The sequence below is a fragment of the Xiphophorus couchianus genome, chromosome 6, assembly GCF_001444195.1.
Source record: "Xiphophorus couchianus chromosome 6, X_couchianus-1.0, whole genome shotgun sequence".
Taxonomy (NCBI): domain Eukaryota; kingdom Metazoa; phylum Chordata; class Actinopteri; order Cyprinodontiformes; family Poeciliidae; genus Xiphophorus; species Xiphophorus couchianus.
In genome coordinates this window covers 26,488,917-26,504,524 of record NC_040233.1, presented here as the reverse complement: position 1 = coordinate 26,504,524, position 15,608 = coordinate 26,488,917, and the positions used below count along the sequence as shown (strand labels likewise).

Below are 15,608 nucleotides of genomic sequence, written 5' to 3'. Positions count from 1 at the left end.
TGTTGCTTATATCAAACAGTATATTCTATCATTTCCAAGCGGACCAAAGAAAATAATAAAAAACAAATAATAAAATAAATAAAACCTAATTTCAGACATAAAGTAGCCACTGTTTATGGTTATGTTCTAATTTTACCATTTACACGTGTTTTTAGTTGGTTCAATTTAGAAAACGTGTTTAAATTAAACATAATTTTATAGGTAGAATTTTCAGAGAGAAAATTAATTAGCCTTAGGTGCCTAAATGGCTTTCAGTGGGGCCAAGGAAAACACATTTGGATGTTACATTAGTTTTCAATAGGGACAAATTCAACAGTATGTTATTACTGAGGCTCATGTAGTCCTGGAAGCTGCAGTCATAAAACTGCTTCAGAAGAGAGATATACATATAGATGAGGTTGTAGGTTTGATTACAGTTGACTCTTATAAGGATGATGTACCCCTGGGCAAGGCACTTAACCTCAAGTTACCTATGAATTTTTATATTGGGTATATAAATGTGTGTGCGTTTGTGAGTGTGAATGTGGCTGTAGTGTGAAGTGCTTTGAATAGCCAGTATGACTAGAAATCCTCTAAATAAATTCAGTCAGTTTGATTTATGTATTCAAAATACATTTATTGGTTTCAATAGTTCATATTTCTGGTGAACATTCTGGATTTTCAGATGTTGCTTGGACACTTTATCTTAAAACATTTTCTAAAAAATTTCTAAACATATTTTCTACCAGCAAACATACTTGATTCAGACAGATCAGTGCAGACTACCTCAAAACGCAGGTATCATCGAGGCGGCTTCAAAAACAATAAAAACTGGATTTAAGGTTCACCCTGATGATGGCTATTGAGAAAACAAGAGCAGTAATCAATGTCTGCAGTTCAAAAACGGAGGGACCCGCCAGCTGTGGCACCAAGCAGCATGTTTCATTTCAAACCTCACATCCACACACAAAAATGTGATTTCAAAATAGGGAGGTAATTTTTTTTTTACAGGCTTTCACATTAATTTACGTCATTTGGAAAACTAACACCATGTTATAATCAGATTCTGATTCACATCTCTCTTAGTTTCAGTCAGAAGAAGAATGTCAGTAAAATGTAAAGATTACTTTAAGTATAAATCTGCCACTGTATAAATAACATCTTGTAAATGGATAAAAAAAACAAAACAATACGGCCTCCCGGTGAAACTTTGTCCAAGCTGAAAACACTCCGGAGAATTTCCACTCTCTATCTCTCTATCACACAGAATGGGGAGCCCAGAAGGCCAGAAGTCCGCCTCTAAGTCCTGGTGGATTTTTATTGTAGTGGTCGGGACTTAATCCTGTGTGAGGATAATTTGGTTAGTGAGTTATCCTTAAAGTAGTGCAGTTTTGGCATCACAATTACAGTTTATTAAAACTCTGGTCCTATATTCACAGATTCAGCCAGCATGCACATATCTATTCATCTATATATTTAAAGACATTTTTTTAAGTCTGGGGAATAAGAAAAAGCTCATTTTATGCCCTCTGAGCTCAGTACGTGAGAGGTTTTTCCTCTGTTTGAGAAGCCTTCCCACCAGCCCTGTCTGTGACCTCTGGAGAGGATGGATAATAACTTCACAGCAATGAATGTTCAAAGTTAGTTTGCCCTCCACCCACAGCTATATCTCCAATTTCTGCATTCCCTTTCAAGCTTGCGCTCCTCCATTCCCACAGAATTTCTCTCTTTTATGCGCTCGCTCTCTCAGAGGGTAAATCTCGGTGTGAGAGCATCCAGCACTGGATCTTTCTCCATATCTGTTTGTGTGTAATTCCATCTACACCTGTACATGAGTGTCTTTCCTTTCTGCACCTGCTGCCATGGTTTCCAACAACGCCAACAAACAGGGAGGGAATATTTGGTTTCTGAAACCATAGATAGCATTCTGGCAGTGGTCAAATACATCATTATCTTCTTATTATACAACCTGTATTGAATATTCCTGTATTGCCATTGTACAATTGTACAATAAAAATGAATTGTGTAGGTTAAAAGCAGCTCCAATTTTAAAGCATAAATAAGGAACCCATACATGGTGATATTCCTTTTGGTGGCAGCCCTTGTGTAAGCGCTGCTTAACAGCCTGGTTGTGGGTGTTTTTGTATGATTTTCATAATTTTCAACAGTTTTGCTCAAAAACTGAATCATATTTTTAAAATAAAGCAAATTAGATTGCCTGAAGCAATTATAAAGAGGCAGAAAAAACAAGGACAGAGCAGATTAACAAAATGAAATTCATGGCAAAAAAGTTATGCAATATAAGAGAACAAAGAAAACAGGAAAAAACGTGGATTTAAAATACTTCAAAACTTTGAAAAACCTCCAGGAACCCTGGAGAACTATTGATCAGAACCACTTTGAGCGATTAACAGGAAGTCTGGCTGCTTCATGGCAAATACTGAAGATATTAGCGGTGGTTTAAAACTTTTGCACGCTGCTGTACATTCTTCACTGGGTGAAATTGGTTGTGAACAGCTGTGCTGATAAAGTCATTGGGTCTAAATGAAACCGTGTAAAACATGCGTAGCCTGAACAGCAGAGTACTTCCACCTGCTGCAGCCTCGCTGTAACCTTGCTGAATATTTCATAGCCGCCAATATGTTTCTGTGTCACACTTTTGAAGTGGTGCCATCGGATTTCACCAGGGTGACACTTTTTTGGGGTGGATTGTTGTTTTTTTTCTTCTTTTTCTTTTAATGTTTTGTTTCACTTCTTTTCTTCCACCACAACAATGTCAATTTAGCATACAGCGCTCATCAAAAGCAACCTTGCTGCCAGCTGCTGAACACAAACCTTCGCTTTCTCAGTCTGTTGTTGTCATATGTTTAAATTATGCATTTGAATTTTAATAGACAGGAATATGATTATATAGTCTGACAATAAAAGGAAGTGGGGGTAGTGAAGAAGGGGGGTGAAAATCTTCCAAAATTCATTTCAAACATTCATGCATATTTAATAGGCTGGGCGCAAAGACTTCACACAGCAGTATAATCCCAATATGCGCCAAGTCGTTATCGCTGTCATAGGCTATATGCAGTAATTCTGCCACAGTGCACCTCTTTGGAAAAGGTTCTGGTTTCCATCGACCAAAAATGGTTTCTAAAGTCAAAATCCTCAACGTCAGTACCGCATGCACACACAACATCATTTTCTTCCATTTTTCACTTTCTCTGCCACTTTTTGTGTGAGACAAAACTTCCTCCTCTCTGTCGCATTTTAGCCTTTGTTGCAGGATTGTTGAGAGTGACGCTTGGGTAAAGTATCTCATCCTGTTGCATCTCTGTATTCTCAAGAGTTTGTTTTATCCTTCCCTGAAACCTCACCACTTTGGAGGTGCAAAAACACACAACCTACTTTCATATACTTAGCTTTTTCTATTCTGCAACTCTCAACCTTAAACTGGAGGAACACAGAGAGAAGTTACCTAATTTTGCTCTTTGGAGATCCGCATGTGCCCCGAGATTATAAAAGGCATCAGAAAACATGGTGCAGAAGCTGTTTAATAAATGAAGATATTCCTGGAGAACTGCTGCAATAGCAGCTCATGAAAAGTAGGAGAATTTTTTTCCGGGGGTAATCTATTGTATTTGTTTCTGAGTGTGTTCATGTGTAAGTCTAGGACAAATTCATACTTGTGGTTTAATTTAAGTTTGTTAAGCTGTCAAAGCTTGTCAATGCTTGTATTTATGCCAATGCCAAAGCATTGCTGAGCGATATATTAGATTATATTGACAGTTTTGCATATTGTTCATATGCCATGCACTTATTACCAAACCAGAAGGGAATATTTTGAAAGAAAGAAAAGCCTGAGCAAAAGTAAAAAAGCTCAGTAGAACTGTCGTGACAAGGACTTCTTATATAAACGTAGTTTATACTGTAAGGTTTACCAATGAAAGTATGATATTGTGTGCAAATTGAATATAAAATACAAACTTTGGCCTGCAGCTTTATTTAATCATAAAATCACCTAAAGTATACAACTAATGTACTGTTCTGGTTAACTTGTTAATTTCTATGAATGTACTATTAGACATGTCAATATGATCTAGTTCAGAAAACACACTAGTCCAGAATTAATTCTGATACACCATAGAGGACAATCTTCATCATATGGAAGAGGATTAGGGCCACTGAAAAAAAAAAATAATTCTGACTTTAATCTGAGAATTAAAGTCATAATCTCAGAATTCTGATTAAAGTCTGAGTTATTATTTTTTTTTTTGTAATTCAGTGGCTCCAATCCTCTTCCGTATCATCAAGAAAAAATTGCAGATGAAAAAAAAAGTTTTTTGACAGCCTCAAAACTTATATAGCTCCTGAAAATAATAATAAAACATCACAGAACTTTATTTAATTACTATAAAATCTTTACAACCCACTTTCAAAGTTACTGATGTGAAGTGTTAGTTTGGTACCAAAACATTAGCATTAGCATGAACTGCTTACAGCTTGGGCAGAGATGTTGAACAGCTCCATTAAATTCTGCTGGAATTTTCCTAAATTAAGACAATTTCATGTATGCATTTATGCTCCCATATCTGACCTTCTTCATGTTTACTCAACTCAGAACTCGTTTTTTAATAACTGGGTAGAAGGTTACTGTTTGCATACTTGACTACCCAAGGTCATGGTGAAATTAATATTAGCACTTAGATTTGGTCCTGTCACAGCTGGGATATACTTAAGCCAGCTTTAAATGTGTCCCTTTTACTCAATAAAAGCACAGATCTTTTAAAACTATAAGACACCCCAGAGTTTACTTAATTGCATTCCAGAAGATGACTTTGAGAAATTTCCCTTATGATTTAATGATGAAACATCTCTCTCTTTTTTCTGACCACTTCAAAATATGAACAAGCCCCCTGTAGTCTTCTGGGGTGGCTGGTGTCCAGCAGTCACCTGCTTCCCACAAGCCTCTGGTGAGCTGTTGGCTTCAATTCATAAGTGCTGGAAAAATTACACATGTCAGTTCTGACCTAGATGGTCATGTAACGGGCAGCACGCATAATTAACCCGGAGAATGTTTATTAGACCCAACGGCACAGGGAGCATGATGTGGGAGTAAATGGAAAAAATGCGTGTGGGTGTCTGTAAGAAAGAAGGATGGGTGAGTTTTTCTCTGTGATAGAGATTTATATCCCTGCTTAATGTGAATGCAGAATCTCCCTAATGGCTTTACAGTAAAAGTGAATTTAAGTATTTGGGCCAGAGTGGGAACTTTTATGAAAACTAAAATAATAAAAATGCTTTTAAGTTAGTGGCTGTTTTAGATACAATTTGATTATACAATACAGATTCACAACTCCTGCATTCAATCCTGAACAAACGTTTTTTAAAGCACAGGAAAATAACAAACTGCATTATATTAGTATCACATATTCTACATTAGTATTGTAACATATATCATTAATTCATTCAGTTGTCTCACTGTGTTCTTGACATTTACATTTTTTTAAACGATTACTAGTGGCAGGTTTTGACAGAAATGTCCTAGTTCTGTGTCCTGTTTATTAGTGACAGTACTCCAAATATTTCACGAGAACATTACTAATGTGGTTCTCCTTAGATTTGGCTCCATCTAGAACCCAAACATGCTAACATTGATACATAAAGTAGTTGCTGTTCTCGGCTTGTATTTAGTGAATTTTAACATCTGCTTTATGTATAAAGTTTACACAAATATGCACTCTGCAGTTGATATTGGCCACGAAATACAAGTCTACGCTACCCACATTAAATTAAACAACAAAATTAAGGACTTGGAATGGCATAGTCAAAGTTCTGACTTAAATCTGGTTATGATGCTTATGGTCATGTTAGAAAACCCTCCAATCTGGCTGAATTAAAACAATCATATAAACAACAGTGGACCAGATTTCCTCCCTACATGCATGTTAGTTTTTACAGTCATATGATAATTTTTGCCACCAAAGATGGACCATCCATATCAGGTTAAGGGGCAAATACCTTTTTTTTTTTTTTTTTACACAAGGTTAGTTTTTTGATTGCTTTTCTCTTCTGATAAATGAAATTATTTGAAAACTACATTTTGCATTTACTCAGGTCATTACAATCTGATATTAAAAGTTATTTCATCATCTAAAAACATCAACGTATAAGAGAAGAAATCCGTACAGGGGGAAGAAACTTTGTTCTGACAACCAAACTTAATAAAACACCAGAATAATGCAGCCTAGCATACTGGTTTTGTCTGTTTTAATGTTGCCATTGCAAGTCCTTAGATTGTGAATACAAATGGCTTTTAATGCAATTGTTCAACCTTCCACCCTCCAGTAAAACCTCAAAAGCATCATCACCCACGGCTCACTTCCATCAATCATCCATTTTCCTCTCTGCTTTGAAAACAACGTGAATCTTGTTTGGAAGCAAAAACAATTAGGCCGGCTCTGTCACAGATACTGCTGCTGAGTGGCTTAGATCCTCTGAAAGCAACCCCAGTTTTTGATGCATCCCCCCCCAAACACACACACAAACACACACACCAGCGGCTCCTCAGTCTCTCACTGTGATGTTGGCTGGCTATCGCTGCTGGCCAGTTGTCCTGCTGTTTGAGATGTGCTCCCCGCGCTTCAGTCTGCAGGGAAACTGTGACAGGCTTATCTCCCCCAATGCTCACTCACCTGGAGAAATAGAGAAAACTATTTCACAGCTTCTCTGAGAGACTTATTCAAGTGCTGCAACCCACACAAGAAAATTGTCCATTTTCGAGAATTTGTTGCATTGAGAACCAGGTTTGTCTGGCGAGAAGTGCTAGTGATCGGGAGATGAACCGAACTGGAATGAGGAATTAATCCTAAAATCTCCCTGGATTTTATAACCAAGTTACACATTTTGAATTAAAATCAACACAAGAGTTAGAAATATGTATACATCTCTAACCACAGGGTGAAATTAAAAATACTTCTTACAAATTTAAACACTCAAAAAGTTGAGCATTTGAAGGAAGTGCTAAATTTTAGGGTAACTTGCAACAACAGTGATGGATATTATATTTAGGAAGCAAAATGAGTAGAACAACATTGTTGCAGCCAGTTGATGGAGCATCTTTCAGTCAATCAAAACTGGTAAGTGAAGGTCTCCAGACTCAGAGATCCAGTCTGGATGCAATAGAACACATTTATTTTTATTTGGCACCAATCATGTGCCCTAAAACTTCCCAATATAATCACTCAGCTAGATCCAATCCAAAATATGACCAGGCCAAACTCCATCAAGCTTTGGTCATGCAGTGTAATAAATCTATAGGGTCTTTGGATGGATGCTCCAGGATGTGCCTGTAACACCTGGATTGTTTCCACATATATCCCTGATGTTCACATATGAAATCAGATGATGTGTAAGTAACTTTAACCTTTATTTTAAGACAATTTTTTGAGTGAATTTAAATTTTGTTTTATCATAATGTTGAGTAAATTTGCTAAATGATATGCAACAAATAGGAGTGGCTCAGGAAGTGAGGTAACAAGAAAAAAATGTACCGTAGTCTAAGTCCTTAAAACTACAGTATGTTGTAAAGTATCCATGCACCTTTAATGTTTTCACATTTCATCATATAACAGCTAGAAGTTTCATCAAATTTACTTGGGATGCAACAGATCAACACGAAGTAACAAATAATTGTTTAGATACTTCTATTTTTATATATGGAGTGCTGCCAGTTTCTTTCAGAACTTACCTCAGTAGTTAGTAGATTCTGTCTGTAATTTACAGCTAGACTGTGGTGTCCTCAGAGATTTGCTAGAGAAAGACCAATGAACACCGCAGAGAAAGGTGTGATGGTTAAAGTAGAGTCAGGTTATAAGAAACCACCATCAAGTACATAATTTGAAAATAGGAAGCATATGGAACTGCTGTGAACATACCAAGACATGATCTTCCCCCTGAACTGGCAGGTTCAGCAAAGAAAGAAACAACCAGAGAATCCTCCAAGAGGCCAAATGCAAAAAGCCAAGAAGGGAAAAGAGATGAGATCAATGACTTCACTTTTTGGGATGTATACTAATGCTATGTGGTGAAAAAGAACATACATCATCTTGAAAACACAGATGAAGCATTGTGGTGATGAAGAGCCTTTTTCTCAGCAGGGACAGGGAAACTGGTCATAAGATAATGAACACAAGCATTCTTCGAAAACAACTCTTCAAGACTCCAAGATACTTGAGACTCAGGCAAAGGTTCACCTTCCAGCAAGGAAATAACACTAATAATGTGGCAAGCGAGAGTGATGTGAATTTTTATTTAGAGGTAAAACAGTCAAGAGTTTATAAAAATGTAAAAACATGCATCATTTTCTCTCCACTTCAGTTGTACACAAGTGACAAAATGTGAAAACATTAGGCAATTGAAAACATAAGGCGTTTGAGGTTAATTTATTTTTCGCTGATTTGTGAAAGCTTTAATAAAATCTAGGTGTTTAATTGTTGCAAAATTAAGATCAACTGCTGATGATGAGGAGCACAGAACTGTCACTTCTAATGAAAAGCATTTCTTGTTTATTAAACCCGAATCAGCCGGTGAACTTTAGAACCTTCTCATGGATTTAAGCAGCGTGTTTTAGCAAACACAGGTGTACAGGTAAATGTTTCCCATAGTTACACAATCAGTCTTTCATTAGCATCTTGCCTCTCGGGTTTCCATGGAAACAAGCTTGGTGACTTCACACGTAAATGTCTATCTTCTCACTCTGCATGTGGGTGTGTGTGTGTGTGTGTTTGTGTGTGTGTGATGGAGAGTAAAAAAGGGGGATTGAAGGAGCGCATATGGCAGCAGCAGCATGTGCATGAGTTGGTCTACTTTCTGCATATGTTTGCCCGTGCATTTTCATTGCTGCTGCCTCGTACAAACGTGAGAAGTGTGTGTTGCCTGTGTCACAGTACACGGGTGTGACCGCTTGTTATATTTGCATGCATGCATGTATTTGCATATTCAATTCTGTTTATGCAAGTAAGCATGAATGTGCAAACTGCAGCAGAGTGTTTGTGTTGATGTGTGCACAGTTGTTTACACAAGCACGCGCTTATGAGCCTGTTTATCAGCTTGCATTTGTTTGTGTGAAGACACGTACAGCTATGAAAGAAAAAAAAGGAGAGAACCAACGTTAACAAACACTTTCATATTTCTGAGCACTGATAGCAATGCTATCATCAGCTGGCAGAACATCTGGAGGAAAACGTATGTTGCAGTGCAACAAAAAACATGCAGAAGAAAAGACAGATTTTTTAATAAAGTTAAATGATCTTGTTAAAACATCTGGCAATCACCTTGCTCATCCCTCACTCTCTCTCTCTCTCTCTCTCACATATTTACACTTCTGTCTTTTCATTGCCTTGAATGATCAAAAGTCAGCAGAGGACCGCTTCACTATCTCAGGCAGCAGACAAAAATTAATCTCCTGTGACATTTCAGTGCTTAAGAAGAGAAATTTCATTTCACCTATTTGACACACAGATATGCACACTTGACACCATAAACTCTACTTGAGCTCTGCCTTGATGGAGGGGAAAAAGCAAAAATCAAAACCTAATCGGGTCTGAGGAGAATCTGAGGACTATTTAAATACATACTCATTTGTACTAGCTTTGATCTTGGTTGTATTATTTATTAATGTCCATTTCTTTAACACCCATGTATTTATTTTTGAGTTTTGATCTTCTTTTATACTCCTCTTAATTAGATCTTTGACTGCTTGAACTCACATTCCTCCGGCCTTTTTATCTGCAGTCAGACGTCCTTTGATGTCAGCTAGCAGATCAGCGTTACATCATCGGCGTAGAGACGTACCTGAGACTCCACCACTGGAAAGACATGTAGGAAAATCCACTTAATAAACAGAATGTCATGATTTTCCTGCTAACTGTGTTTCCTGATATGATTTATGGTCTTTCTGCTCACAGCCCCTCCCTTACCTGCTGATTAACTCGTTGTTCTCACCTGTGCTGCAGCCCATATTAACTCTCTGTGCTTTAACTCAGTGTGGGAATGTTTGTCATTTCTGTCAGTCTTTGAGCAGGTCATGTCCATGATGTTTCCCTGACAACCGCCTCTTGCTTTCTTCCTCTTTGTACTGTAAGCAACTCTTATTGTGACTCTGAAACCCACTTATGTCTCAAGATTTTGATTATTGTCCAACCAACATTCTGCCTCTCCTAAGTGAATGACTTGTTTTTGACAAATGCTCTCTGGATTGTGCATGTACAAATCTCCGCCTCTGCAATGGTTGGTTCTGAAAAGGAGCCTAAAGTGAGGAAGGGCACCTAGCCATATTTGGAGGGCCAACCTGTTGTGGCATCCTAATACCTCACTGTCTTCATAAGGTTTTCTTCACTATACAGTCCTGCAGGTGAGAGTTCCTGGTAAAATGACAACTTGTGTTTCTCCTGGTTCTCAGAAAAGTTCCCTTTTTCTTCTTAAGTATCAGATGCTGGATTTTAAGTCTCTGTGGTACCGACTCCCAGAATCCACTTCAATCATGTAATGAGGAACTACAGCCACATAGCTTGTCATCATCAGCATGTAAATGTGTGCGTGAATAGAAATGACTGATTTCATGTCAGGTGTCTGAGTGTCCTACTAAAAGCGCTATGTAAGTCTAATGTCATTTCATTCTGAAAATTAGCATTTTGCTAAATCCAGACCTTTTACAAAAATATTGTTAGTTCAAGCCTCACCTTCATTTTCAACATTTCCTTCTGCTGCCCTCATTACTCATTTGTATTTCCTGCAGAGTTTGGCTAGGAAGCTGTTCCAGAGAAGAATCTGCTGATCGCCTTGTGCATTCCTTTGTAAATAAATATTCTTTTACCTCTCCTGAGTTTTAGTGCTCAAATCATTGCCAGACCTCTAAGTCAGTATTGAATACAGCCATGGTTCTCAAACTCAGAAAAATGATATCAATGGTATCATTTTCTCATAAGTTAATGACAAACAAATGAATTATAATGATGAGGTATCAGCCAGAAAGGTTATTTGTTCAATCACATTTATCTTTTCTTCTTCACAGAAGTGCAGCAGTCATTTTCAGGAACTCCCAATTTAAACTAAAGCAGAGGGCAGTGAAAGAAGAACAAGAAGTGATGACTACTTTCCCTGTGATCCATTTTCCTCTGAAGTCAGAACTTGGATCTGAGAGTGATATCCAACCCAAATTAGATGTGTTCCAGTTCAGAGTAACACAAGTTAAGAACAGTTTAGCCTGAATTTTCATATAGTGACATATTCACAAAAAAGGTTTGCACAGTGCCATGCACATGTGAAAAATTTAATAAGGTACAAATGGTCAAAAGTGCAGGTGATTTACTATGGAAATCATTGGGTTTTATCAGCAATCTAGGTTGAGGTGAGTGAAAAACCTTTTGATCTTTCAATTTATGACTTCGTTTTATGAAAAAAGTTAAAGTGAAATTGGTTGTGGCACTTTTTAAAAATCTCTTTCTCTCTACTTAGTGATTTGCTACTTTTGTAAATATTTGGAAACCACTGTGTTACGGAATTCCAGTCTGGCTAAATGCAGCCAGCTCTTTACTTTTACCCCAAACTGGTTTCCTTAGAAATGTTTATTGTCGGCACCAAAATACATAGTTTAAAATATGCAAGTGTCAGCGTATCCATAAGCTACTCAGTTAAAACGTCTGCATCCCCTGGAGAGCCAGAAGATGTTAATTTTCTCTAGGTGACAAGAAAAAGGAGAAATAAAAACAGCCTGGCCAGGACATTAGAAGGTTAACCAGCCATTTAAGAGCAGACCTACAGTTAAATCGGTGCCAACAGAAGAGAAAAATTTCCAGGAAGGTGTTTGAAAAACAAATGGCATAATCTCTTTCTCCTAATTGCTATCCAGTGTAAGAGTGACAAAAACACCTTTGTGTGCAGAGTGAAGATAGCAGAACATGAACGAGTCGCAGGTCAGAGCTGAGCTGCACAATATGCTGAATCATTCCTGATTCCAAGTTCATTGTAATATTTCATAGGATATAATATTTCAGGTGCTATAAGTTCAAACTTGTAATAAAAAAAAACTTTAAAATTAGAAGGAAACCAGTTTCTTTTTAGTAAAATTTAAAGAGACAAAGAATGCTTGAAGGCTAGACAGTGTCATCTGTTGAACAGCTTAGATATTTGTAAAAGGAAGACTTGGAAATAAAAAACCTACCGCTTCTGATGTTCAATCTAACATTCTTACCATACAAAGTGATTTTTATTCTCTTTTCATCTCTGCCCTCCTCAGTTTCCACTTCAGGTCCCCCTCTAACGCTAACAGTTTGCCTCTTTTCTTTAGCTTTTCTGTCCTTATGTCTCTGTCTTCTCTCAGTTTAAACTCTCTGTATATTACACTTTTTCTCTCCAACTTCCCTTTATCTCTGTGACTCACTCTTTCCTTCTGCCCCTCTTTCCACGTCTGACTCACCGGCTCTCTATTTTAATCTCCATCTGTGACTGCTTTGCCACTTTCTTTTCTGTTTCAGTTTCCAAATCTTTCTGTTTGCATGCGTCCCTTCTTCCTTGACATACCCGTTATGTCTGACTCTGTCAGTCTCTCTTGTTTGGTGGCTATCCTTCTGTCGCTGTTATTCTGCAGAACTCACTTTCTGTTGCCCCTTTACCTCCACAAACATCCACCGTGTCATTATCTCTAACTCTGTCTGTACACATCACTCCAAATATGGGTGCAAACGCTCTGCAGACTGCTCTGTCTGTCATCGTTTAACTGTGTACAACCTGACTGACTTGGATCCAGCCTCCCGTTTTTCACACTCTCACACACACACACACACGCACACCATCCTCCGAAAGCACTCAATCCTTGCATATATATCCGAATTAGCCTTGGTTGCCCGAGGCGACTTCCATCTTAATAAGTGCGTTGTTTATAGGCCTATAAGCAAAATGTTGTCTGCACAGCTCATTACTGCTGAGTGAGGGAAACTCCCAGGAGGCAGTCCTCTCTCTTTCACACACACACAAATCATGTATACCACACACTGACTCCTTGAGCTCTCCATCCATTGTAAAGTTCTTTCTTAAATATTACATCATGAATGCACTGCGGTGTCTTTGTACTTGTTTGAAGTAAGACAATAACTCCAGAATTGGATAAAACTGAAAACCATTAATAAATGGTTGCTTCTGATTTGCCTGACTTCAGTCAGACAACTCATGCTTTAAATACTTATGATTGAATACAGATGAAATTTGGCATCTGCCCCGCAATGCCATCACTCCTGATGGAAATGTTCTGTCAGCATGTGATGGAGTGAACATAGCATCTCTCTTAGCGCCTACAGGTTGAAGCTGGGCTGGCGGAGAAAAAGAAGCTGCACTTTTTGAACCATTGCAGGCATAGCAGGTCAGACTCATCTGTGTTTGTAATTGAGATCAGACAGAATTATTGCAGAACTTTTGCTGCTGCAGAGACAAAAAGCCTCATGTTTGTTAAATAGTTTACCAATATTTATTGTATCAACCAAAATTAAGCAAAACAAGGAAAGTATGTGTTGGATTTTTTTTTCTTTTGTGCAACGAACTGGTTGACAAACTCAAAAGATGCACAAAAAAATGGTCTTATTTACCATTGCAGTCATAATAGTTCATACTCATTACGCATTTGTCGTTGAGATCAGGGTGTGGAATTTCAGAATGCAACATTTTTGAGTCGTGTTTATTAAACATGATGCAATTAAATATTTTATGAATATTCTTTTTAGAAATCACAATTAAAACAAGATAAATATCAATCTATCTGTGACGGCACTCTGTTATGCTTGGACAAAAATGACAGGCCAATGTCGTAATTCATTTCAGATGGTATTTACTGCGCTAGTCTTCAGGTGAAAAAAAGTTGAAGAAACTTTGCAGCCTGTTTACAATGGACATCCAGGCAGGTTAACAAACAGACAAAATAAACAGCAATACCTTTGCAGCAGCTCAAACGTCCATCGCCTTCAGTGTGACTTATTGGGAAGATAAACTCAGACTGGCTCCTTGCGTTGCTTAGCCCTCTTTTATAGCCTCTGACTCCGCCCACGAGAAGACAAAACAGAAATAAATAAATAATAAAAAAAAACTAAATTATGTCTAACTCAAGTAAACCCATATCAAAGTATACAAAATAAATAAATTATTCATAATACTGAAAAAGATACAATACTCAATTTAATAGAAAACACTCGTCCTAATGACGTCAATATCCATCACGCGATTTCCTCCCGCGCGCTTTAACTCGGAAATAACTTTGCTTGAATATCTGAACCGGGAAAATGTTTGACACTGAAAATTACAAGCCATAATGGATATGACAACTGAGGCAGGAACACCCACGACGAACCGCGCCAGTTTGTGCTGAAACCAAAAAGTAAGTTACATTGGATGTGCATGTTTGTTTGCGTGCGTGTGTGCTTGTATGTCGGACTTTACCGTAGGACTACGTCACAGCTCGAGACGGCTCCGTCACACGTTTATTTATTTCCGCAACAAGGCAGTTTAAAGTACTTTGCATCGTAAAAACACAAAATATGAAGTTATAAAAACGATATACAGTTGACAATTGAGAAACTAGTGACAAAAATATGTGGATTAAAATTTTTTTAATATCAAAGTGGATAAAAAACACACTTTATTTATTTTATTTATTAAATATTAGAGTCGATTAAATTAGTAATAATAAAAAACATTTTATTTTTACACACTCACATTTTAATTTCAACAGTGACAGAGTCTGAATGACTGTAGCGCATGTGGAAAATTGATGACACGACCCAAACAGACCTGCATATTGGATAAATTAAGTTTTGCCTGGAAAAGATTGAGCTGCAGTTATCTGATTGCTGATGAGATTTCTGTAGCTGATGCAGGAAGAAAAGATCAACTATGCCCTGAGAGTGAAAAGGATAGGAGAAATGGGAATTTTCAGGATTTGCAGGGATATGGCAAGTAAAAAAAACAGCTCCTGCAAGTACAGGAATGTTGCCGATGCTGTGCCATGTTACCCACAAAACGCAGTAAAATACCAAAATAATCTAATGCTGTCATTAACAATGTGTGCTGTTGTTGTTTTTCTTATCCATAAAAGTACTACTGCCTCTGTCATTCTGTACTTTACAGTTTCTCTTTCAAGGAAGAAAGCACTGATGGACCTGTTGCTGCCAATACCTATAAACCATAATTGGTTTTTATTTCCATAGTAAGTACTCCTAGCTCAGTGCTTCTCTGTTTGAATGCGTTTCTTTTTTGCTTTCAGAAGACTGACAAAATTATTCACTGTCCTTTGTGTTTCTTTCACATATAAAGTTCAAAACTGAATATGAATCATACCCATTTGCCTTTAGAAGAATTTTTTTGTCAATTGGTTCTATATAAATAAAATAAAATTTAACTGAAGGTAAATGCCTTTACAGTGTGCCAAAATGCTCCAACTGCATTAGTGTCTGCTTACCAAATGCAAACTAACCTATCAACAATTACTTGTTTGTAAGATTTAAATAAATCTACCAAGTATTGTCCATAGCATGAGTTTCTGAAAGATGTCATTACAGTGTCAGCGACAGTTTGTGACACATGTTGCCACTGGGGGT

At 37.5% G+C, this 15,608-nt stretch overlaps 1 long non-coding RNA gene across 1 annotated transcript; it reads right to left on the bottom strand.

Annotated features, from left to right (window-relative positions):
- Positions 1–5,368: 5,368 nt before the first annotated feature.
- LOC114146114 (uncharacterized) lies at positions 5,369–14,022 on the bottom strand. The gene is made up of 3 exons (XR_003595846.1): positions 13,951–14,022; positions 9,738–9,836; positions 5,369–6,662 (listed from the first exon to the last, which is right to left on the bottom strand). It is a non-coding gene; the product is annotated as an uncharacterized LOC114146114 (long non-coding RNA).
- Positions 14,023–15,608: the final 1,586 nt, after the last annotated feature.